Source organism: Lissotriton vulgaris, chromosome 11 (genome assembly GCF_964263255.1).
Source record: "Lissotriton vulgaris chromosome 11, aLisVul1.2, whole genome shotgun sequence".
Classification (NCBI taxonomy): Eukaryota; Metazoa; Chordata; class Amphibia; order Caudata; family Salamandridae; genus Lissotriton; species Lissotriton vulgaris.
Window position 1 is genome coordinate 386,779,626 of NC_141699.1, and position 24,377 is coordinate 386,804,002.

Below are 24,377 nucleotides of genomic sequence, written 5' to 3' on the forward strand. Positions count from 1 at the left end.
GTCTTGCTATAGTCAGGTGTTGTGTCTGTGTTCGGTTCAAGAGAACTTCGACTGCATGCGGGACTTGTACTGTCAGGGGATGGCCTAACACAATAGAGTCACTTTGTCTGATAGCTGTGGCTGCAACGGATTTCAGGCACGCAGGCAGAGCCTGGGCCACTGGATCGAGTGTACTAGAAAAATAAGCACACGGCTTGTGTTTTCCTGCTTGATCTTGTGTAAGGACAGATAATGCTGTTCCATCTCGCTCAGTGACAAAAACCGTGAAAGGCTTGCTGTAACAAGGAGTCGCTAAAACTGGTGCTTGACATAGGGCTTTTTTCAGTTCTTCAAATGCAAGTGTATGTTCTTGTGTCCAAGGGAGGACAGTCGAAGAGGCTGCCTCCTGTGTTGTCAACTGTATAAGTGGTTTGGCTAGATATGCATACTGGGGAATCCATTGTCTGCAGTAAGAAGTGAGGCCAATAAAGGCCCGTACTTCCTTTTGTGTCTTGGGCTGGGAAAGATTGGCAATTAACTGGATACGGTCTTGTGTCAGCTGTCTACCCCTCTTGGACAGCAAGTGACCAAGGTAGACCACTTGCTGGGCACAGAATTGTAACTTCGAAGGGGACACATTGTGTCCCTTGTCTGCCAGAAAGTGTAAGACTGTCAGTGATGCATGTTCACAGTCAAGTTCTGTATGAGCAGTTATCAGAATGTCATCGACATACTGGAGCAGTGCGGTATTGTCAGGCATGTGAATACTGTCTAGTTGTCTCTTTAACGCTTGGCTGTAAATACTAGGACTTTCGGTGAACCCTTGAGGAGCCCTCGTAAATTTAAAGCTTCGTCCATTTAAACAGAATCCGAAAAGGTACTGGCTCTCTGGATGTATCGGGACACTGAAGAAGGCGTTCTTGAGATCTATTACAGTAAAGAACGTCGCTTCGGAATCAATCGCAGTTAGTAAGGAAGAAATGTCTGGGACCACTGGGTATTGTGGTATAATACACTTATTTAGTTCCCGAAGATCAATCACTAGTCTGTAGACTGGTGGTGCATTAGGGTCTGTTCGTTTGAGAATGGGGATGACAGGAGAATTACATATGTTCGAGTCTGTTTCTACTACCACTCCTTGTGCAACGAGCTCGTCAACAATTTTCAGTAATGCTACTATGGCATCTGGTGGCAACTTGTATTGTCTGATTCGTGGCAGTACTACTCCTGATTTAAGCGTGACACGATATGGTGTAATGTGCATGCAACCTACATCAGTCGGGCCTTGTGCCCATAAATACTGTGGTACATTCTGGAGTCTGGGATCAAAATCTCTCATCACATAATGTCCTTTAAAATCACGTAAAACAATCTCACTCCTTCCGGAGAACAACAAATAACAGCTCCTAGTTCTTTCAATGTCTTAATACCAAGCAAATTTTCTGGACATGACTTAGTCAGCAACAAGTCTGTAGTACGGGACAATGGACCAACTCCTAGGGGAACTGGCTTTGACACTTCGTTAACAATAGGCTTTCCTGAAAACCCAGGGAAACATTCTGTGAGCCTGAGAGGGGTGCCCCTGGAACCTCGTCATGACTGATGGTAGTTCTGCTTGCCCCCGTGTCAATCAAAAATTTTCTATCTTTTCCCAACACACGACTATGTACATAAGGACCTTCTTGATCTACAGGAATCTCGATAAGAGGCAAGCCAACCTCCCTCTCTAGGCTGTTTCATGAGTACTGCTGAAATTCTCGATAATCTGACTGTGCGTACTGGTACATCTGTTGTGTGACCTGTTGAGTGGCAGCTATCGGTAGTGGTAGGGCTACTGTCTGTTGCGTGTTCTGTGGGGTGCTATTCTGTCTGGGAGGATGCGGTCTTTCTTTTGTCTTGCCTGTAGCTATATTATGTTTCAGGACTGCGCATTCATTCACATAGTGACCTGGTTGTTTGCAATAGTTGCAGTTTCCTTTAACTGGGGGAGTGCTTTGAGTGCCTTTTCTATTTCCATTAGCTGGTACTGATTGTGCAACTAGCATTTTCATTTTCGTATCTTTCAAACGTTTCTTTTCATGTTCCTGTTCTTCTCTAATTCTGTTCTGGTGGTACTGTAACATTTGTAACATTTGGGAAGGACTATTTGCCTGCCAAGTACTCTCAACCTTCAGTACTCTATTCTTGATCTGGGGTGAAGAATTCTCTACCAGTTTGCTCACAAAAAGATGTGGATATGATTCACTACTTGGCTTAAGGCCACTATTAATAGAAAAACATTTCTCGAATCTGGAATAAAAATCACTAGTGTCTTCATCTGGTTTCTGTTTACAGGCTGAAATAGCATCCCAATCTTCCTTTTTAGTAATCAATAATCTCGGCAGGACCTGTATCAAGAGTTCAGGTAATGCTTTAGCTTGCTCCCCCAGACCTGTGCCAGGGAGCCGTCCTTTGTCCTCTGTTTCCAATAATGCCCAATCTATCTTTTTCTCTCCTAATTCCCAATCTTTTTCTTTAAGCTTTTCATAAATGCCTGCAGGTAACAGTACTTTCAATAACTTAATAATATCAGCGTACGTGTAATCCCCTATGCGGAGAATGTCTTTTAATTCACGATGGAATCCCCCTGGATCTTTATCATGACAGGGAAGCATCTTTTTCATTTCCAATATTTCCATTTTCGTCAAGGGTGTGTAAACATATACACGTTGGAGTGTACCGTCATTATCTTTAACGGGATGCACTTCTCGAAGGGGGTTCTGTCTGTCCAAGTGTAAACCATGTCTGTCGTGGTGTGGGACAGGAATCATGCTCGTGGTCAGAAAAGTCACATACTTATGTCGTTGGTCCAGAATGACATTAATTAATTCAGTACCTGCACTTGTCCATCTATCTAAAAGTACGTCGTCTAGTAATTTGTACAAGGGACCGGGATCAGCATATTGACTTTCATACAACGTGATCAGATGTTGAACCATGTAAATACCAGCTAAACGCTGTTCATTTGGAGAGAGACTCAAAAAGGTCTGAGCCACTACGTCACCATTATATATATTAGAGTTAGACACCCATTGAACTGCTGACCGGGCCAATTCTTGTTCATGTGTGGTGTGGGGTCTGTCACACTCTACTCTTTTTTTCAGTGCGTTCTCAGTAGCTTGGAACAGATTTTCGAGAGAAAATCGTTCTTTTATAAGGGGTCCCTTCTTGTGGTAATCAAGACATATGGGCCTGTCGAATGGTCGTGCTCTACCTACATAAGCAATTCTATCGGGGTTCTCGGTGTCATCCTCTTCCGAGGTTGAATCCTCCTTCTCTTCAGACTCTTTCTGGTGTATCTTTAAAATCTCTTTTCGTATTTTCCTATACATGCATTCTGTCTTTCCCACTGTATCATGTTTACCGGCAGATATGTTGTCACTCCAATCAATCATACTTCTAGTTACTCCTTTTCCTGGCTGGTCTTGTTCCCTGATCAGACAATTAATCATAAAACGTAGAATCATGTTTTTAACCTCTACCTTTCTGTGTTTCATGGCATTTTCTATACTCTCTGGTCCTTCCCCTGTTCGAATGAAGCGGTATATACTGTCTAAGTGTTCCTTCATGTCTGGTAATGGAGATAGATATTCTGCAGCTCGTCTTAGTCGGAGTGAGTTCACTAACAGGGCACCTGCACCTGGTACTGGATCGTATATACATTGCGATATTGGTACGGCAGTAGTCCTATAGGGAGATGACATTGTCGGGGGCGTCCGTAGTCCTACGTCCTGCAATGACCTTGTTGGTGGCGGTGTTCGGGGTGCCGCTGCCCCTCCCACTGCCCCTTGTCCTGAGTCATCTCTTACTGTCGTTACAGTCGGTGGAGGTAGCGTTTGTATAGGCTGAGTCGGTGTAGGCTGAGTCTGTGGTGCGGGTGGAGGGAGAAAAAAGGATTATTCGGATTATTGACGGGACGAGGAGGTGGGGATGCTGCATTTACATAGTCCGGAGCAGGCTCCGCTAGATAGGAAGAAATAAAAGCTTCAGCTTCTGTCTGTCTATGCATACGTACTTTGGTCGGGATCAGAGGTGGCGGTAAATTACTAGGTCCTTCCGCGAGGACAGGATACATGCCCATGTTGAGGGCATTTTTTCCTCGGTCTACTTGTTCTCTCTGGACCCGCTCCCCCTCTTCTTTTAGTTCTTTTTCTCTGGCTTTTTCCCCAGCTTGTCTGGCTCTATCTGCTTTATTCATTTCTTTTTCGGTTCTCCTATGCGCTTCTTTACGCCATAATTCAATGGCATCTTTCTGGGACTGTCTCGATTTCTTTTTCCATAGTGCTTCCTCTATTCTCATAATGCATTCAGGATCCCATGTTCCTGAGGCAGGCCATCTATACTTCTCATCCAGATCTTTAGTGTAATCCACCCACAAATCTAGAAACAGTATGGCATCTAGCCCGTGTTTCTGATACATAAAATGACCAGGAGTGTCTCTAGGTGGGACGGGAACTGATTCCTCGAGTATCCCTTTTCTTGTCCCTATCTGACGTAATTTCGAAAACATTGGCATGTTGGAACTACCTTTAACAAAAACACAATGTACAAAAAAACAGACTGAGAACAACCATTCATACCACAGCACTAGAACATTGAGAACAGATACATAAGAATAACACGATCCTGGCAACTATATACTTTATGCACTGCGAAGCAGCACAGTCATACCGGTCTCATAAAGAGACACGTCTTTACCGCGCCCCCAAAGGTGACACGTCTTTACCGGATCTGCGTACCCAGACCCGTCTTTACCGGACTCAAATAAATGAACCCGTCTTTATGCGTTCCCAATAATGGTACTCACCGGGAAGCAGAACTTGAACTTGAAGGCCTCGGACACTCGATACTGCTACTGTTGCTGCTGCTGTTGCTGCGCATGCGCCTTGGAACAGGTGGGCCTCGGGATACCTCGGACCTTGCTCTCTCGTCTTGGGCTCTGGTTGGGATGGTCCGCAATCCTCACCGCCTCGTGTGGATGCCTGGTCGCAGTCTCCGTCACCTCCGTGGGCCTGAGGGAGTAGGCAGGAAATCCCGCGTCGTGTACACTTGAGATCCGTCACGGCTGTAGAAGGGTAGGGGGCTCGACCTACATCGCCAGCGAGTGGGGAAGGGGACTAGTCCCTATTCGGGCGCCAATAAATGTGGTAAATAAATTAATTACCCCGTCATAATTTCTATACATTAACAAGGATCATATATCTAATGAGAGGCAGAGTCCGTGGAGTCCGTTTCAGAAGGGCTTTATTACATTCGCTGCAGCCAATGGAGAATCGGGTTCCATCACCACTAAGGTTCAGGAAGGATCGACATCTAACGTTTATTCACAGAGTACATCATTTATAGTACAAATGTACATTAACTTGCATGGAGAAGGTGGAGCAAGTGAAAGAGAGAGAGATAAGAACACATAGGCGTGTAAAAGGGCGTACATGTGGGCGTTCCCTTGATGAGTCACAGGTGTGTCATAGGTGGGTGGATGCCTGGAGGGGGTCTGCATGGCTTGGATGGGGTCATGGAAGGAGGCTGAATGTCCAGCTGGAACCTTTACCCTACTGGAGTGCGTAACCTAGTCATGACGTGTAACAGACGTGTAGCTGGAGGAAAACAGCAGGGGGTTGACTTTTGTGCTAGTAGAGGAGTCTTGGATGTCAGAACGACCTGTACCTCGAGTACTATCGAGTATCTTTAGTTTCGGAGAATATATTATCTAACTTAAAGGTCGCTCGGGCAAAGGCTATTCATCACTGAATGCTGGTATGGGCCTATATTTCTTCATGCATAGCATGGGGGCTGTGAGCTTTCTATGGATGCGAGCTCTGTAAATCACTTGAATGGAGACAGGAAGGCTAGGCCCTATCTTCTGCAGGCTGAATATGTTTATCCTTTTCATTAGGCAGGAATGTGTTTCTGTGGAGCAGAGCAGATAACTGTAGGCAAAATACTGTCTTGGCAGGCCAGGCCGGGCACCTCTCGGCTGAGCAGGAAGTAAGAGAGAGGTTAGGAATGAATAACTAAACTGCATCTTTCAGAGCATTCAGGAGGCTGAATTTGGGTCCTAGCTCGACGAGCCACAAAAACGGGTGCATCTTATAAAGACGTTGGCAACATAGGCTTAAAAGCAGAATTATTGTTTCTAACATGGAGGGCCTAGTAACTGATATGTTAACGTTGGACGCAAATGAATATGCGTCTTCATTTCGGTCATAGAGGGAAAACGCATGGATGTCATACATGTACATTGAACGTTGGGGTACACGATAGGGGACATACCTGGCCATATAAAATTCAATTTTCCTCACTACATGAAACTTCTGATGTCGACCTTTGTTATTTCCTCAAGAAAAGAAAAGTAGTGTAGCATTTGGGTTTTTACACTAAAACCTACTATTTAAATTTGTGTGCAAAGGAATTTGCTTTATATGTTACCATATATTTGTAAATAATGCTAATATGTACCTATTGATGTAATGTTTTGTTATATCTGGCTGCTTAATTTGCTCAAATTCAACATGCATTCAAGTATGAGTGCATGTTTATTAGTTAAATAAATGTGGAACTATACCATTTTACGACTCCATTTATTTTCAAAACATAAAATGGATATCGATAAATAACAATAAAATTGGCCAAAAATAATTATGGATAAATACAGATGGAAATGTTAGAAACGTAAATACCATAAAACCAGGAGCTTTAATTATGAATCATGTCGAACACATCACAGAAGAGACTGTCAACAGGCAACAATGCAATGAAGGATGAAACTGCTTTAGATGTGTCTTGGCCTACAACTAAGATATGAGGCTAACATTGGAACAATTGTTCAGATCAATGAGGTGACACCCTGATCACTAGAGGGGAAATGGGGTGGTCTTCTCAGATGTTTATACTGCATTGGTCCTTACTGAGTCCACATGGGTGGTTGGTGGCTCCTTGGGGTTTACAAACTGACTTCCCGACTGTTCGCTGAGGACTGTGCTTGTCTTCTGCCTGAGGCCTGTATTTCCCAGAAGGTCTCACCCTGCTACAGGATTCCAGTCAGGATTATGATGATTACACAATGGCATATTACATGTGACCTTCCCAAAACTTCCCCAGCACTGAGGCCTGATAGGTGCCTGCCTAGGGTGCCCCCATGTGTGCTTTCTGGCTACCAATCATTATCATAAACAGAGTCCAATGTGAGTCAAGAGAAGGCAAGGGGACACATATATACAATGGCACACACAAACAGCAAACTGGTAATGCATGTGTTGACGTTTTTTCAGATGTGCAATTTTGGGTGAAAAATAATTATGTAAATGTAATTTGCATACAGTCGTAACCAATGAACTAATGGTGTTCCTCTTGAAATGATACAACTACATAGTTCAGAAGAATGTTTAAAGAGTAATGTAGTGACGTCACACTTTCATATGATATATGAAGTAAAAAATAATAAAAAGGGGGAATTATTTCAAAGAAGGTGATTTCGGACCCGCTTAATCAAATTGCGTTATTCTCAAAACCCTGACATCAAAATTGGAACAAGCAGCACAAAACAGCAAACACGGAAAAACAGGCATACACAAATGCATATGCTTAGTGATATATTTAAATGGAAAACACAAAAATAATATCTAATGTACCTTCACATTCTTTCCTCTATCCCTTATGGTTCTGAGATTGCTGTGCTAGATAGGCAGACACAAAGGGTAGGTGGGATCGCAATTATTTTCAAGCATACTATCCCTTGTACTTTTTCAGAGATAACCCTTGTAGGTTGCGAGGCAGCCTTTTTTACTCTTGCTCTATCAAAGAACCTAAGCTTAGTGGAGCTTTTGATGTATCGCCCACCAGGCTTTGCTTCCTACTTTACGGCTACACTAGCAGACATGTTGCTGTTATTCTTTCTGATATTACGCCAACTTTATAGTTAAAGGCATTGCTTTAAATGGGTCAGTACTGTCTGGTACTGAGTGCTGGCACTTTTTTTTTTATTTTGAAACAGAGAGTATCAGCACTTCTCAAATGAGATGTAATACTTTTATTTGGAGACTACTGTCACTTCTCAGAAACAAGCAGGTACTCTGCGTAAAAGAGACACAGTAGTGTTAGCCCACCTAGCTTTGGGGCTTGAGAGTTACAGCTGTTTAATGCCGGGACGAGATCTGCTAAGAACAAGTTGAACAGTGTGGGTTCTAATAAGCATCTCTGTTTAAGGCCTTTATTGGTCGATATGCGTCTTGATTGGAGAGACCCATCACCCAACTTTATCTGAACCCATGTGTCAGTATGCAGACTGATCAACATATTTAGCAGAGGCTAAGGGATCCCCCAGCTGCTCAGTTTAGACCATAGGGTGTTACGATTTATGCGGTCAAAGGCAGCCTTGTAATCTATAAAGCATAATTGAAGGGGCATTTTTGTTGATTAAGCCTTGTCTATTAGCATTGCTATGGTTAGAATATTGGTGGTTATTCTAACTGTTTTAGCAAAGCCAGTCTGATTAGGTGGAATTACACAATTCTCTTTGGCCCAGGCCTGCCAGGCCTCTAGAAGGGTTCCTGCAAAAAACGTTGCCTTGTTATCCATAAGGGCCACTAGCCAATAGTTCTGTGGTAATGACTTGTCCCCTGTCTTAAATATTGGAGAGATTATTGGTCCATTCCCGGAGTCAGTGTGTTAATAGCCTTATTTCCGTAAAGAGTGGTTCCAGAGCTACTGCCCATTTGTTTGCATCTTGTTTATAAAGGACAGGTGGCATTCCATTCGGACCTGGAGCACCCTCTTGCCTTCCATTTCCAATTTGCCGCTTGATAGTATTAATTGTACTCATCAGATCATCATTTGTTGCTAAATGACCTTCAGGTTTACCAGAAGTTGTATGGACTCTCACTGTTATACATATATTAGCAGTAGCGCCACTTGAAGCTTTTTCGGTTCTTGACTCCAGAGTAGTGAGTTCCATGTTTTGATTGAAGTGATTATTAAGGTATTTTTCCCATACTTCTTCTGTGGTGTTAGAAGAGACTCCATCATGCAAGGGGCGTATAAATTGATTTATAGTTTTCCAAAATCTTGCACTATTACTCTGTTTGGTGTCAGTGTGTACTTGTGTCCAGAGATTGTCCTCCACAGATGTATTAGCTTTCCATTTGTGTTTTTTCAATAGTGCCTTTTGCTTCCGAAGTAATTCTTATTGTGTTTTATGTCTTGGGTTATACTGAAGATGCCTCAACATATGGTAGATTGATTGTTTTGTGAGCTTAATTAACTTTTTGAAATTTCTGAGACATACTTCATACTACTTAACTCAGTTGTGCCGATAGTTTAGCCCTGATAGCATATGCTGCCATAGTTGTTGTAAAATTCTACCATCTCTCGACTTCAATTGATCCGATCCTTGACTTGAAATGCTGTCTTCCATTTCCTAGCATGCTAATATTGGCTGCTGCTGATGGTAAAAAGCAATCTCTGAGGAGCCAAAGACCGCTCAAATTTGTGCATGCTTGTTTTGAGCACAATTTCTTGGGGCCGATGGTCACTATAAGCTTTATCGCCCATCTGGAATGAAAATATATGTTGAAATAGAAGTAAGGAGATGAAGGTGTAATCTATTATTGTGTTAACTTTTGTCAAATAGTGGGTTGTTGCGGGGGGGGTTGTCTCAATCTTCCATTGATTGCTCTGAGGTTAAAGTGTTCGAATCCCTCCAATATCCGCTTCCCGGTTTCGGTTTGTTTTTTTGATCGCAGCTTCCCTTGCAATGGGATGTTCAAAATTGAGTTTTGCAATAGAACTTCTTCATCTGATGAAGTGCCCATTAAATTGAGGTTTAAGTCCCTGGTGAGCATAAGGTCTGTTGAATGTCCTTCTCCTATGCATATTTCCAAAAGAATCGCATAATTCCTTTGCTGCCTTTATTTTCTGTTGTGGATAGACGCAAGTGTTGATTATCATGAGGTCAGTACTTCTTTTATCTGATGTTAAGGGCCGAGTGAGAAGGACTGCTATTGTTGCAGGAGATGTTGGTTTAATTTCCCTAGCTGTAGATATACTTGTGATTGAAACATAAGTTACTGGGCTGACTTGGAGGTGCCCATATTTTGCCCTCCTAAGTCATTCGAAAAGAGGCACAAGATTCCCTGAAGGTGCGGAGGGTCTGTTTGCCATGTTCCTTGTGGTGAGCAGTCAAAATATCAATTGTTTTATATTGACCTACAGTAATATCGAGTTTTTAATATCGTAGGGACAGAATATCGATGTCAAGAATATCGGTGACCAGAATATCGACCATAAGGTAAGTAATATTGTTTTTTTTTTATATCGAAGTAAGTAATATCGCAGTTAGTAATATCAAAGTAAGTAATATCGTTAGCTAAAATATTGGTGTTAATAATATCGATATTTATATTAGTGTTATGTATTTTAGTGTGTATTTTATATGTATGTTTAATATTTTTTGTAAAGTATTTTATTATTTTTAAATGGATTAAATGTTTAGAAATTAGTAATTTTTTTAAAGTACATTTTGAGTTGTAGTGTCAGAGGGAGATGTGGGTTTATAGGGGAATAGGGTGGGAAGAAATGTAATTATAATTAATTAATTATTGTTTTTATTTATTGTTATTGATTATTAATTTATTGTTCATTAATTATTAATTGTTAAAAACATTATTAATGTATCATTATATTAATTATAATTGATGTATTATTTTATTTATTTATTGTTATTGTTAATTAATTTATTGTTAATTAGTTAATAATTGGTAATTAATTTCTATTAATTGATTACTTGATAATTAAATTATGTTAAGTTTTATGTGTAGCAGGTTGTGGATTCATAGGGGATTAGGGTGGGAAGCAATTTAATTATAATTAATTAATAAATATGTTTTTTACTTATTGTTATTGCTAATTAATTTATTGTTAATTAATTATTAATTGGTAATTACGTTTTATTTGATTAATTTATCATTAAAATAATTATAATTAATGTAGTATTATTTTTTATTTGTTGTTATTGTTGATGAACTTATTGTTAATTTAATATTAATTGGCAATTAATTTGTATTAATTGATTAATTGACAATGATATTAATTGTGTTCTTTTCTATGTGTAGCTGGTTGTTTGTTTATGGCATGGGTATTCACAAACTTTCTCTCGGCGGCCAAATTTACAGTGTGGTTTGTGGCCGAGGGCCGCACCGGTGGAGGCGGGGTCAGTGGGGGAGGGGGAAGTGGCTAGAAAGAAAAAAACTGTGACAATGAAGTTGAACACAGGCCCCTGCAGCTGACGCGTTCATCCACTGAGCCAACAGACCAGCATATACACACATCTCTCTTTCTCTCTCTCGCTGTCTCCTGAGGTAATAGAAATTTTCAGGTAGCTAATGTGTCCCCCACTCGCACCCTATCCATGCACCCATGTTCCTTGTATGTCGTGTAACTTCTGTTCTGTGCATACCAGAAAGATGCAAATACATTTGCGTTCATCCTTAACATGTCAGCTATCCGGTCATGCAAAGAAATCCCGTTAATTAGGCTTCTAGGCATATGGTGCCAACGTCTTTACATGGTGCACTTCTGAATCTTGCAAACGTTTTCTCCATGTTTCCTGGCCCAGTCAAGCTAGGCCCTTAAACGAGGCCCCTTTGTCTCATCTCTCCTGTCTCCGAAAGCTGTATGCATCCCTGACCCCTGCCTTACTTCCTGCCAGCGAAGCGGTGCCCGGCTCGGCCTGGACTGCCTGCCAAATTCATGTTTTGCCTACAGTTATTTGCTCAGCCTCCTCGAAAACACATTCCAGTCTAGTGAAATAGGTAAACATATTCCCGGCTGCAGAGCAAAGGGCCCGGCCTTCCTGTCCTCCTTGCAAGTGATTTACTGAACCCGTTACCATGGTAGGCCCATGGCTCCGCACGTTGCACCAAGACACGTATGCACGCACTAGCATTCAGTATTGAACGGCCTCTGCCCGAGAGACCTTTTACTTCAGACACTACATCCTCCAAACATGAGATACCAGATATGCTATAGGTACAGGTTGCCCTGACATCCCAGACACCAGTCTCCTCCACTAGTGCTAAAGTCAAAGCCCCCAGTTCTCCCCAGTTCCACGTCATGTTAGTTGCGCGCGCATGCAGGTCAAGGGTTTCTGCTGATCCTGCAAACTTTCTCTATGCATCCACCCACATGTGACGTTTCTTATGACGTTTCTCTGACATGTACGGTGCACGCCCATGTGTACGCCTTTTTACACGCCTCCTGTTACGCACATGTGTTCTTATCTCTCTCTTTTCACCTGTTACGCCTACTGTATTGGTTTCAATTGTACCATTTTACTATATATAATGTGTAATGCTAATAAAACGTTGAATGTCCCTTCCTGAACCTTAGAGGTGATGGAACATGATGTCCAATCCTCGAGGATTTTCCATTAAAGCCCGTATGACTCAGATTCCACGGACTCTGCCTCTCATTTGAATGAGCTGTCTTTTATTGATAATTATATGGAAAAATGATTTGGTAAAATTAATTTACCACATAATTTGGCGCCCGAACAGGGACCCCCCTTCCCCACTCGCCGGTGAAGTCACGCAGGCTTTGACCCCTTCTACAGCCGCGACGGAAACCGTGCACGTTTGCGGGTTTTCCTGCTATCTTCCCTCGGGCCCACGGGGGAGACGGAGACTGCGGTCCGACGTCCAGACGAGGCGGTGAGGAATGCGGAGGATCCCGACCAGAGCCCTAGTCGAGAGAGCAAGGTCTGAGGTGTCCAGAGGCCCACCTGTTCCGAAGCGCATGCGTGGTAGCGTGATGCGTGGCAGTCAGATGTCGTAGCAGTCCAGTCCAGTCCAGTCCAGTTTCCGAGGCCTTCAGTTTCTTGCTTCCCGGTGAGTACCGTTGTTGGGAACGCATCTAGACGGGTTCATTAATTTGTGCCCGGTCAAGACAGGTTTGGGTACACAGACCTGGTCCTGACGTGTTCACTTAGGTGAATACGGTCCGACGTGTCTCTTTATGGGACCGGTATTGTCTGTACTGTTTTAGCAGTGCATCTAGTTATTTAGTATTATCTCGAGATTTTCAGAATATGTGTTTTCTGTGTACTAGGTAATTCCAGTCTGAAATGTTTTAATGTGTTTTTAATGTCGTGGGGTGAATGATTGTTTACTGTTTATTACTGTGTTCATTGTGGTCATGTTTGTTTCACTCCAATCATGCCGCTGTTCTCAAAATTACGTCAGATAGGTACTAGGAAAGGGATACTCGAAGAAGCAGTTCCTGTCCCGCCTAGGGACACTCCAGGATATTTTATGTACCACAAGCATGGCTTAGATGCCGTGCTGTATTTAGACTTATGGGTGGACTACACCAAAGACCTGGAAGAGAAGTTTAGATGGAATGTCTCAGGGACATGGGATGCTGAATGCATCATGAGAGTAGAAGAAGCGTTGTGGAAAAAGAAAGCCAGACAATCTCAGAAAGATGCCATAGAATTGTGGCGTAAAGAATCGCATAGAAGGACAGAAAAAGCAATCAGAAAAACAGAGAAAAGTAGAGAAGAATCCGAAAAAGCCAGAGAAAAAGAGTTACTAGAAGAAGGAGAACAGGTCAGATTAGAACAACTAGACCGCCAAAGAAATACACTCATTACAGGCATGTATCCAGTTCTTGCCGAGGGCCTGCCCAAGGCGACCCCAGAAGTACCCCGTAACTTGCCACCACCATTGGTTCCGACTAAACTCCGTCACAAACAGACCGCAGCAGACATTTTCCTTTCTTCCTATTTAGATGGCGTAGCTCCAGCATATACCAATGTACCCGTACCACCCGTTAATAATGTACAGCAGCCTGCTCAGTCTGTTCAAGCCACGACCCCTCCACGTCTCCAAGACTCGCTTCCTGCGCCTGTTGTCACTTCCCCTACTGCTACTGTTACTGTTCCCCCTACTATTGGTCCTCTCAATCCTTTTGCGACAGCTGTAACCCAGAGTATACCCCCATTACATATACCTCTTCTACCCGCCATGACCTCAGGCCATGCCCTCGCTTCTGCCTCAGGAGGTGCCGTAGGAGGCCACCTCCGCACCCCGCCACAAGTGAAACGAATGACAATCAGAGAATTAGCAATGCAACGTACACCGAAAGCGGTTACATATGAAAACCTTAGACAGTATATTACAGATTGTAGATATGATCCAGTACCTGGCAAGGAAGGAGACATGATGTTAGCCTCGTTACGTCTACGACGTGTTACAGATTATTTAATGCTATTACCAGAAATGACAAACCATCTAGACAAAATATATCATTTTATTAGAACGGGGGAGAGACCAGAATGTGTTCGTGAGGCCATGGCATATCAGAAAGCTGAGACACAAGGTTTAATATTACGATTCATGATAAATTGTTTGATAAGGGAACGAGATCGGCCAGGTGTTGTCAAAGAAGAGATGGATGTACTGACAAAATGGAGTCAGAATATTGCAGATTGTAAACATGATAAACAGAATTGTATAGATGCCATGTCCAGAAAGATCCGTAAAGAAATAGTAACAATGCACGACAGACAGAAGGCTGAAAAGGAAGCCGAGTCAGACAAGAATGAATCCTCAGAGGAGGAAGAAATAGAGAATCCAGTAGAAGATCAAGGTACAATGGCGTACGTAGGTAGAGTGAAGCTCCCTAAACAGTATTCTTTTGACAGACCTTTTGACAGACCCATTCGTCTAGAAAACAAGAAACGTTTCCTTTCCCCCATACCAGAGCAATGTTCTCTTGAACATGTATTTCAAGATACTGATAAAATACTGAAAGAAAGAATTGGTTATCATGAACTTAATACCATGCGTGATCAGGAACTAGCCCGGTCAGCAGTCCAATGGGCTGGAAATGACAGTATATATAAAGATGATTCAGTAGCACAAACGTTTTTGAGCCTTACTCCAGAAGAACAGCGACTAGCTGGTATATACATGATCCAACATCTCATTACACTATATGAAAATCAACAATCCGATCCAGGTCCATTGTATAATATATTGCAAGACTTACTCCTGAGAAGATGGAGAGGCCTAGGTACCGATTTAATTAATACTATTCTAGAACAACGTCACAAATACAGAACTTTCCTGACTCCACATTTTGTTTCTGTTCCACCCCCAGTAAGACAGCCATATCACCTAGACAGACAGAATCCCTTACGAGAAGTTCATCCCGTCCAGATTCCAGGGGGTACACTTCAACGCGTATTCGTATACACTCCTTTGACCAAAATGGAATTATTGGAAATGAAGAAAATAGTACCTTGTCACGATAAAGACCCTGCAGGGATCCACCGTGAATTAAAAGACGTGTTACTCATGGGAGATTACACGTATTCCGACATTCTTAAAATGTTAAAAGTATTGTTGCCAGCAGGGATTTACGAAAAACTGAAAGAGAAAGAATGGGAGGTGGGAGATAAAAAGATTATTTGGGCTGAATTAGAAGACGAAGAAAAAACACGTACCCCAGGTTTAGGTCTTGGGGACAAAACTAAAGCATTACCAGGATTATTAGTACAGGTTTTGCCTAGATTATTGATAGTTAAAAAGGAAGACTGGGATGCAATCTCAGCCTGCAAACAGAAACAAGACGAAGACACTAGTGATTTTTATTCCAGATTCGAGAAATGTTTCATTATTAATAGTGGCCTGAAAACAAGTAGCGAATCATATCCACATCTTTTTGTAACCAAGTTAGTCGAGAATTCCTTACCACAGGTTAAAAACAGAGTATTGAAAGTCGAAAGCACATGGCAAGCTAATACGCCTTCCCAAATGTTACAGATGTTACAGTACCACCAGAACAGAATTAGAGAGGAACACGATCATGAACAAAGACGTATGAAAGACACGAAAATGAAAGTACTAGTTGCCCAGTCTGTTCCAGCAGATGGTCAGAAGAGGGGTAACACGCAGAACACACAGACTAGTCATTCTGCAGCTCCTGTTAAAGGGAATTGCAATTACTGCAAACAGCCAGGTCACTTCATAAATGAATGTGCCGTTCTCAGTAGGCATGGGCGGAAAATCCGTTCCGCTCGCGGATTTTGCGGATTTTCGGGAAATTCGCAATCCGCGAGATTCGCGAATCTCCCGCAAAATCCGCAAATCCGCGAGCAGCGGATTTTGCTCGCACTGCTCGCACTGTTCGCGTGAGTTCGCGCCCCGCGAATAAGTGCAAAATTGCAGAAATACGATCTTAGCAAAACTGAAAGTAACTACTTACCAGGTTCAAAAGTTCAGGCTCATCATTAGTAGCCATTTCCTGTAGTGCTTCCTGAGGGGCCCCTCCAGAGTTCAGTTGCCAGTTGAAACTATTATGTGACCCTGCTCTGAACCTCAGAATAGTTACACATATGCCACAAAGGTCCTGAATTACAGCTAAGGGAGACAAGCAGGAGCCAGGCTGGAAGTTAAAATCCATTAATCAGCCCCTAATTCATTATTGTCAGTTGGGGCAGGGCAGGTGTTGTAACTAATTTTGCAACAATGAAAGCACTTAGCAAGTGCAAAAGATCACTAATCAGGGCGCACTAAGGAAGCAGGTGCCAGCTAAAAAAATATTCTGTGACACATTAATCAGCCCCAAATTAATTCAGGTCACTTGAGGCAGGGAAGGTGTGCTTTGCTTTGCCGAAAATAATGTACACTGGACAACCAGAGGGTGTGGTGATGAAACAGAGGGTGGCATGGGTGGGCCAGAGGGTGGCATGAGTAGTCAGAGAGTGGCAGTGGTGACAGAGAGTGGCAGTGATGAAGAAGAGTGTCCCAAACAGGCTGGACACGTAGAAACAACAAGTTCGCAAAACTTGCGACCCGACAGGTAAGTTCGCAAATTGCGAAATTGTAAAAACCCTCGCGAACTGGCAGAAACACGGGCGAACACAAAAAAAAAAAATCCGCAAATTCGCGGGAATTCGCGGATTTTGCGGATTGCGAATCCGCAAATCCGCAAAATTCGCGAACGCGAGATCCGCAAAATTCACTCATGCTTAGTTCTCAGACACAATATCGCTACAGGCAAAACGAAAGAAAGACCACGTCCGCCTAGACCAGAACACGTTCCACAGAATATTCCACAGACTACGCAACCTCCACAGAATGCACAGCAACAAATAGTAGCTGTACCCCAACCCCAACCCATTGCCGCAACACAACATGTCACACAGCAAATGTACCAGTATGCACAATCCGATTACCCCGATTATCAGCAGTACACATGAAACAGCCTAGAGAGGGAGGTTGGCTTGCCCCTTATTGAGGTTCCTGTAGATCAAGATGGTCCCTATGTACATAGTCAGGTATTAGGGAAAGACAGAAAGTTTTTGATTGACACAGGGGCGAGCAGAACTACCATTAGTCATGACGAGGTTCCAGGGGCACCCCTCTCAGGCTCACAGAATGTTTCCATTGGATTTTCAGGAAAGCCTATTGTTAACGAAGTATCAAAGCCAGTTCCCCTTGCAGTTGGTCCATTGTCCCGTACTACAGATCTGTTACTTACGAAATCATGTCCCGAAAACTTACTTGGTATTAAAACGTTAAAAGCTCTAGGAGCTGTTATATGTTGTTCCCCGGAAGGAGTGAGATTATTTTTACGTGACTTTAAGGGTCATTATGTGTTGAGAGATTTTGATGCAAGATTGAAAAATGTTCCACAGCATTTATGGGCACAAGGTCCAACTGATGTAGGTTGTATGCACATTACTCCCTATCGTGTCACACTCAAGCAAGGTGTTGTACTGCCCCGAATCCGACAATACAAATTGCCCCCCGAGGCTGTAGCAGCCTTACTGAAAATCATTGACGAACTCATTGCCCAAGGAGTAGTTGTAGAAACTGACTCCAACGTATGTAATTCTCCAATCATTCCGATTCTTAAATGAACCGACCCAAATGCACCTCCAGTCTACCGACTGGTGATCGATCTTCGAGAACTCAATAAATGCATAGTACCACAGTACCCAGTAGTTCCAGACATTTCGTCACTATTGACTGCCATTGATTTCGAAGCTGCATTCTTTACTGTAATCGATCTTAAGAACGCCTTCTTTAGCGTCCCCACTCATCCCGATAGCCAATACCTTTTCGGATTCTGTTTAAATGGCCGAAGCTTCAAATTTGCACGTGCACCTCAAGGGTTCACGGAAAGTCCTAGTATTTACAGCCAAGCACTGAAAAGACAACTAGACAGTATTCACATGCCTACTGACACTGCTCTACTGCAATATGTTGATGATCTATTGATCACAGCATGGACCGAACGTGACTGCGAGCGCGCGTCACTGACAGTCTTGTATTTTCTGGCGGAAAAGGGGCATAAAGTATCCCCTTCGAAGCTCCAATTCTGTGCCCAGCAAGTGGTATACCTTGGACACTTGCTGTCCAAGAGGGGTAGACAGTTGACACCAGATCGTATCCAGTTAATTGCACATCTGCCACAACCCAAGACACAAAAGGAAGTACGGGCCTTTATTGGCCTCACTTCGTACTGCAGACAATGGATTCCCCAGTATGCATTTCTAGCCAAGCCACTCATACAGTTGGCAACACAGGAGGCAGCGACTTCGACTTTCCTCCCTTGGACTCAGGAACATACACAGGCTTTTAATGACTTGAAGAAAGTTTTATGTCAAGCACCAGTTTTAGCGACACCATGTTACAGTAAACCTTTTACACTTTTTGTCACAGAACGCGATGGCACAGCATTATCTGTTCTCACACAAGATCAAGCAGGACATCATAAGCCTTGTGCTTATTTTTCTAGTACATTGGATCCAGTAGCCCAGGCTCTGCCTGCGTGCTTGAAATCAGTTGGAGCAACAGCTCTAGCTATCAGACAAAGCGATTCAATAGTGTTAGGACATCCCTTGACAGTACAGGTTCCACATTCCGTGGAAGTTCTTCTGAACCGAACCCAGACTCAACACTTGACCATAGCACGGCTGACAGGTTATGAACTGACACTTTTCCAGCCACACATAGAAATCAGACGCTGCAACATACTCAACCCTGCCACATTGTTACCCTCGAGTACAATTGATCCAGCACCACATGACTGTGTAGAAGTCATTAATACAGTGACGAAGCCCCGACAAGACTTGACAGACATTGCATTGACCGACCCAGACCTGACACTTTACGTGGATGGTTCATGTATGAGAACAAGCACAGGAGAGTTAGTGGCCGCATATGCAGTGACCACTGAAACTGAAGTCATAGAAACACACCGTATTGACACACTATCTGCTCAAGCTGCAGAGCTTATTGCTCTGACCCAAGCCTGTATACTAGCCAAGAACAAGAAAGTTAACATATACACAGATTCACAGTATGCATTCGGAGTCGTACACGACTTCGGTGTTCTTTGGGAAGAGAGAGGTTTTTTAACTTCTCACGGTACCAAGATCCAGCATGGTCCCCTCATTCAAGCCCTGTTAGAAGCAATACACTTGCCTACAGCCATAGCCATTATGAAATGCAAAGCACATACTAAAGTCACTGACGCTATTTCCCAGGGTAACGACCTGGCAGATCGAACAGCCAAACTCACAGCTCAGACAGACATACCGACTGACATGACAAAGACTGAAGTATCGTCACTGACACATTGCCTGACAGTTAAGGATCCCACTCTAGATGTACTCGACATACAGACACATGCAACCCCAGACGAAATAAAGAAATGGACTGAACAAGGAGGGATCCAGACAGATCAGGGATGGATGACGAAGGGAAGAGCCACATGGTTCCTCCCCGACTCTATGGTTCAAATCATCATTAATACAGCACATAGTCCAGCACACTTAGGAGAGAAAGCCATGTTAGACAGTTTACAGAATCTCTGGTTCAACAAACATTTACGAGCAGCAGCGAAACAGAAAGTGCGTACTTGCATGATCTGTTGTCAGTTTAATCCAGGAAAAGGTGTTCCCGTGGAACAAGGTGGATTTCATCCTCCTGACCATCCTTTTGAAGTCCTCCAGATGGATTATATCCAGATGGACAGATGCCGAGGATTCAAGTATGTCCTCGTAGTTGTATGTGCTCTTTCCCGATGGACAGAAGCATTTCCAGTCCCCGATTACACTGCTCCAACCACTGCCAAACAGCTGGTACGTGAGTTCTTCCCACGATATGGTTTGCCCCGTGTCGTGTACTCTGATAATGGACAGCCATTCTCGTCCGAGCTGATGAAACAGGTATCACTCCTGTTAGGTTACCAGTGGAAGTTCCACTGCGTCCGACATCCCGAAGCCGTAGGTCTCGTAGAGAGACATAATCAGACCCTGAAAACACGTCTAGCCAAAATATGTGCAGAGAAAGGTGTAGATTGGATAGTTGCCTTGCCAGTTGCACTCTTTTACATGCGAATGGTAGCCCATTCTAGGACAGGATTGTCTCCATACGAAGTTATTTTTGGTCGTCCCCCGAACATGTGGGGTACGCCTATGCCAAGACGCATAACTGATATTGATAGTACTATGCTGACAGATTACTTGGCTTCCTTGATGTCTGCACTACAATCTTGTCGTTCACAAGTCGCGGCTGCCTTTCCGGACAACACCCAAGTAAAACCGCATGAAGTCCTCCCTGGTGATCATGTCTTCGTGAGGAACTTTGATAGGAAAAGTCCGCTGGAACCCAGATGGAAGCAGCCCAAATTGGTGTTGATGTCCACGAGAACTGCAGTCAAGCTGGAAGGAAGAAAAGGCTGGCTACACTCAAGCCACGTTAAAAAAGTTCACGGACTGTGTCCAGAAATCCCGATTAAGGACTGCCCACTTACAGAGACTGACTCTAAACTTCCCCTGCTAGAGAAAACTCCCCAAGAGGAGTATCGTTCAAAGTTGAGGTCTAGTAAGTCAGACAGCGTTTAATTGTTTAAGTCCCCCCCTGGGTGAAGCGGTTAGACAGGTTTCTGACATGAATAAGATAGACCCAAGTAGTCAGAGAGATAGGCGTAGCGAAAAGAGAAAAAAGTACTGTAAAGTTTTGCACAGCAGATGCATCATCGCCTTAATTTCTATGTTTCTTCTGAGTCTTACGATTATATGCATAAGTCTAATGTTACACGTTTTCTTTCCTCTTGATTCACATGTACATGCTTCCTCTAACGATACTGTAGAGCACACTTTTAGTGACCTGCCTCCCCATGAATTGTCCTATCGTTTAGCCATGCGCAACAATACATTCATCCGTATGTTACACCATTCTCATCAGACCAGCAATTCCACCAATTGCTGGGTATGTGGCCGACTCCCTCCCTATCAGAAATACAAGGGAGCTCTGCCCCTCTTTCCTTATCCGTTCACACATAATGGTTCGTGTGGTGCATGGTTTACTTTAATGTCCTCCCTTGATAGTAAGTCCAAGGTTTCCCAAGGCAAATGGATATGGGGGAACCTGAATACAGTCATGAATAAAATATGTTTCCCAGACCAAGAAGGTCTTCCCCAAAGGACAGGGACCGATCTAGAAAATGAAGTGTATGGATTAGGTAATTTTACACTTAACCTCATGATCCTGAATGTGCAGTCTGAGACTAATTCGGACTTGCCGTTTATTACCGTTTTGTCAGTGAAAGGTGAATTATGCGTCAGAAAGAATGGTTCAGTACATCTAGGACACAGTGATTGTAATACTGTTGTCGAATTCAGTGATAAAGGAAAGTCTGCTTTCAAAGCTTCCCGCCATTCTTATTTTATATGTGGTCAGACAGCCTATGTACGTCTGCCATTGGATTGGGATGGGACGTGCTATATTGCGTTCCTATTGCCACCTGTTTTCCTAGCCCCGCCTGATTATCACAGAAATCCAAACCTTGTACATGTGAGACATAAGAGAGACCTTCCTCCCGTTATCGATTATTCTGAATCATCATGGGATCAGTACAAAGATTACATTAAAGGATATTTTTGGTTTGTAGGTCCTGTCCAAAATAGTAAGATAATTCGAAGATTGACTAGAACTTTGGAAGCAGTAGTGAACGAGACTACTTTTGCTTTAGGTAACCTGACCGAGGAACAGTCCGCTATGAGACTTGTTGTTCTTCAAAATCGCCTTGTCCTTGACGTCATCCTGGCAGATAGGGGTGGGGCTTGTAGAGTCATCGGATCCAGTTGTTGCGTGTTTATTCCGAATAACGCGCCATCCGTGTATAAAGCCATAGCGAGGCTCCATACAATAGCTCACCTGATACACCAGAATCCAGGCTCCTGGACTTGGTCCGGTTGGTTCTGGAATGTAATATCCGCCTGGGGATGGAAATTGTTATCATTCCTGGGAATAATATTGGTCATAGTATTCAGTTGTTGTCTCTGTCTGCAATGTGGGCCAGCGATTTGCGGCTTGTGCGCCACAGCTTGTATTCCCCGTCCAAGTACACGTTCCCGAATAAAGAAAGAAGAACAAATGATGCTTTATGAACAGATAGATGGTCTCATGAATATAGATATATCCTAAAGGGTGTAGTAGGGTCCAAGGAGGGAATGAGGTAATAGAAATTTTCAGGTAGCTAATGTGTCCCCCACTCGCACCCTATCCATGCACCCATGTTCCTTGTATGTCGTGTAACTTCTGTTCTGTGCATACCAGAAAGATGCAAATACATTTGCGTCCATCCTTAACATGTCAGCTATCCGGTCATGCAAAGAAATCCCGTTAATTAGGCTTCTAGGCATATGGTGCCAACGTCTTTACATGGTGCACTTCTGAATCTTGCACACGTTTTCTCCATGTTTCCTGGCCCAGTCGAGCTAGGCCCTTAAACGAGGCCCCTTTGTCTCATCTCTCCTGTCTCCGAAAGCTGTATGCATCCCTGACCCCTGCCTTACTTCCTGCCAGCGAAGCGGTGCCCGGCTCGGCCTGGACTGCCTGCCAAATTCATGTTTTGCCTACAGTTATCTGCTCAGCCTCCTCGAAAACACATTCCAGTCTAGTGAAATAGGTAAACATATTCCCGGCTGCAGAGCAAAGGGCCCGGCCTTCCTGTCCTCCTTGCAAGTGATTTACTGAACCCGTTACCATGGTAGGCCCATGGCTCCGCACATTGCACCAAGACACGTATGCACGCACTAGCATTCAGTATTGAATGGCCTCTGCCCGAGAGACCTTTTACTTCAGACACTACATCCTCCAAACATGAGATACCAGATATGCTATAGGTACAGGTTGCCCTGACATCCCAGACACCAGTCTCCTCCACTAGTGCTAAAGTCAAAGCCCCCAGTTCTCCCCAGTTCCACGTCATGTTAGCTGCGCGCGCATGCAGGTCAAGGGTTTCTGCTGATCCTGCAAACTTTCTCTATGCATCCACCCACATGTGACGTTTCTTATGACGTTTCTCTGACATGTACGGTGCACGCCCATGTGTACGCCTTTTTACACGCCTCCTGTTACGCACATGTGTTCTTATCTCTCTCTTTTCACCTGTTCCGCATACTGTATTGGTTTCAATTGTACCATTTTACTATATATAATGTGTAATGCTAATAAAACGTTGAATGTCCCTTCCTGAACCTTAGAGGTGATGGAACATGATGTCCAATCCTCGAGGATTTTCCATTAAAGCCCGTATGACTCAGATTCCACAGACTCTGCCTCTCATTTGAATGAGCTGTCTTTTATTGATAATTATATGGAAAAATGATTCGGTAAAATTAATTTACCACACTCCCTCCTTCTATCTCTCTCTCTCGCTCCCTCCTTCCCTCTCTCTCTGTCTCCCTCTGTCTCTCTCCCTCTGTCTCTCTCTGTCTTACCTCTCTTTCTCTCTCTGTCTGTCTCCCTCCCTCCCTCTCTTTCCTTCCCTCTCTCCGTCTCCCTCCATCTGTCTCCCTCTATCTGTGTCCCACTGTCCATCTCCCTCTGTCTCCCTCTGTCTCCCTCCCTCCCTACCTCTGTCTCCTTTCCTCCCTCTGTCTGTCTCCCTTCCTCCCTCTGTTTGTTTCTCTCCCTCCCTCCCTCTGTCTGTCTGTCTCCCTCTGTCTTTCTGTCTCCCTCCCTCTGTCTGTCTGTCTGTCTCCCTCCCTCTGTCTGTCTCCCTCCCCTCTGTCTATCCACCTCCCTCTGTCTCCCTCCCTCCGTCTGCCCTCTGTCTGTCTCCCTCCCTCCCTCTGTCTGTCTCCATCCCTCCCTCTGCCTCACTCCCTCCCTCCCTCTGTCTCCCTTTCTCCCTCTGTCTGTCTCCCTTCCTCCCTCTGTCTGTCTCCCTCCCTCCCTCTGTCTGTCTCCCTCCCTCCCTCCCTCTGTCTGTCTGTCTCCCTCCCGCTGTCTGTCTGTCTCCCTCCCTCTGTCTGTCTCCCTCCCTTTGTCTGTCTG